Below are 2,888 nucleotides of genomic sequence, written 5' to 3' on the forward strand. Positions count from 1 at the left end.
AGTTTGGTTAATTTAGTTTGTTTTTTTGTACTGTATCAGCACCTAGTTCATTACTCTTGATAGAGAGGGAGGATCTGCCTTTTTAGATTTCTTTTTCTATTTATTTTTCCATCTAGGATTAGAACCGTATACTTGGTAATAATAGCAACGACACATTATGGCAAAAAAAAGTTTGATTCAGAGGGAGAAGAAGCGGCAGAAATTAGAACAGAAATATCATTTGATTCGTCAATCTTTAAAAAAAAAGATAAGAAGCAAAGTTTCTCCCTTGAGTTTGAGTGAAAAAACGAAAATGCGAGAAAAATTGCAATCCCTACCGCGTAATAGTGCACCTACACGCCTTCATCGACGTTGTTTTTTGACCGGAAGACCTAGAGCTAACTATCGACATTTTGGGCTATCCGGACACGTACTTCGAGAAATGGTTTATGAGTGTTTGTTACCGGGTGCAACAAGATCCAGTTGGTAAGGATAAAATACCCTTTCGTATTTGTATGGATTTCTGGAATTGATAATCATAGAGGAGCCCTCTTTACCATTCTGTATAAATGGACTATTCTATTTGTATAGATATTGGTAGAGGGGCGTATCCAACCCTCTTTTATCCACTAGTTACCCCTCTTTAGTTTAAGAGTATAGAGCAGTTTGGTAGCTCATAAGGCTCATAACCTTGGGGTTGCGGGTTCGATTCCCACTACCGGCTCCATACTCCTTCTTTATGATATATGCATGATATAATATATACATCATGCATTTGTATCTGGATTTTTTGATTTCCTAAAAGAGTTTTGGTCTAACAGTTTTTTTCTCGGAAGAAGCAAAAAAATAAAAGAAAGAATAAAATATGAAAGAAAAGCGTCCATTGTCTAATGGATAGGACAGAGGTCTTCTAAACCTTTGGTATAGGTTCAAATCCTATTGGACGCAATCTTATTTCTATCTATTCTTTAAATAACTATACTAAACTAAAAACAAAGAAAACTTTTTTGCATGATTCAAATGAAAAAGCTTTCTCAACGATTCCTATTCTACTAACAAGAGTAGACATGCAAAATTTATTTGTTACTGAAGAGAAAACCGTTCCAGCTGTTCCTGAATAGCTTCCTTCAAAAGGATTTCCGCTTGCTCGGTGAATGTCTTGCTAGAAGATATAATTTCTTGGAATTGAGGTTTAGTATCTTTTAGATGTTTACGTAACTCATCCAGAAATTTATTTACCTGTTCAATTTCTAACGAATCAAGATATCCTCTTGTTCCGGTATAAATAGTAGCTATCTGCTCTTCCACTGGGAGAGGATTTGCCTGGGATTGTTTAAGCAATTCCCTTAATCGTCGACCCCTTGCCAATTGATTCTGACTTGTTTTATCGAGAGCAGAGGCGAATTGTGCAAAGGCTTGTAACTCTGCGAATTGCGCTAGTTCCAATTTTGATTTGCCAGCTACTTGTTTCATGGCTTTAATTTGAGCCGCGGATCCTACTCTGGAAACAGAAATACCCACATTAATAGCGGGTCGAATTCCGGCATTGAATAGATCCGCAGATAAGAATATTTGTCCATCTGTAATGGAGATTACATTAGTAGGAATATAGGCGGAAACGTCTCCAGATTGAGTCTCAACTATTGGTAAAGCGGTCATACTTCCTTCGCCTAAAAGAGAATTTAATTTAGCGGCTCTTTCTAAAAGGCGTGAATGCAAATAAAAAACATCCCCTGGATAAGCCTCACGGCCGGGAGGTCTTCTTAATAGAAGGGACATTTGGCGATAAGCTTGTGCCTGTTTGGAGAGATCATCATAAATTATTAAAGTATGCCGTTCGCGGTACATAAAATACTCAGCCAGGGCTGCTCCCGTATAAGGAGCGAGGTATTGTAATGTAGCAGGTGAATCCGCCATTTCAGCTACTACAATAGTGTATTCCATAGCCCCCTCCTCATGGAAAGTAGTTACTACTTGAGCTACGGAGGATGCTCTTTGACCGATAGCTACATAAACACATATTACACCTTGCCCTTTTTGATTGAGAATTGTATCTGTGGCTACTGCTGTTTTGCCAGTCTGTCTGTCCCCAATAATTAACTCTCGCTGACCGCGCCCTATAGGGATCATCGAATCGATAGCAATAAGCCCTGTTTGAAGAGGTTCGTATACGGAACGCCTGGAAATTATACTTGGAGCAGGAGATTCAATTAAGCGAGATTCGGAAGCTATAATTTCGCCTTTCCCATCAATAGGTTTAGCCAGAGCATTTACAACACGACCCAAGTAAGCCTCACTCACGGGTATCTGAGCAATTCTTCCTGTTGCTTTTACAAAACTTCCCTCTTGTATCATCAACCCATCGCCCATTAATACAATCCCAACATTTTTGGATTCCAAATTCAGAGCAATACCCCTAGTACCTTCTGCAAATTCGACTAATTCACCTGACATTATTTCACCAAGACCTATAATACGAGCAATCCCATCCCCCACTTGAACTACGCGACCTATATTCTCAATCCCTACTTTCCTATTATATTGTTCAATACGTTCGCGGAGAATTTTATGAATTTCGTCGACTCGAAGGGTTGCCATTAGTGTTTCTTGACTCTTTTTTCGGAAGCAAGGGGAAAAATAATGCCTAAATTCTAAACGAAAGTAGAAGTTCAAGGCCTAATTAATTTAATTATCTCTTCCATTCCAGGGACCCGAGAATGCCAATATTAGCACGAATCGTACGGAAATGTAACTCGGTATTCAAACAACTATTCAGAGTTCCTAGAGCTCCTTGTACGGCCTGTTGGAAAACCCGCTGTCGGACCTGATTCATTGCCCTTTGTTTTTCAAAATAAAGGGTTTCGTTTTTAGACTTTTCCAATTGTTCCAAACTAATAGAAGTAGCATTA

The 2,888-nt window shown here is 38.9% G+C and overlaps 1 non-coding gene across 1 annotated transcript; it reads left to right on the forward strand.

The window, feature by feature from the left end:
• The first annotated feature begins 855 nt into the window (after positions 1-855).
• TRNAR-UCU (transfer RNA arginine (anticodon UCU)) lies at positions 856-927 on the forward strand. The gene has a single exon. It is a non-coding gene; the product is annotated as a tRNA-Arg (tRNA).
• The last annotated feature ends 1,961 nt before the right edge of the window (positions 928-2,888 follow it).

This window comes from Aegilops tauschii, unplaced genomic scaffold, assembly GCF_002575655.3.
Source record: "Aegilops tauschii subsp. strangulata cultivar AL8/78 unplaced genomic scaffold, Aet v6.0 ptg001150l_obj, whole genome shotgun sequence".
Classification (NCBI taxonomy): Eukaryota; Viridiplantae; Streptophyta; class Magnoliopsida; order Poales; family Poaceae; genus Aegilops; species Aegilops tauschii.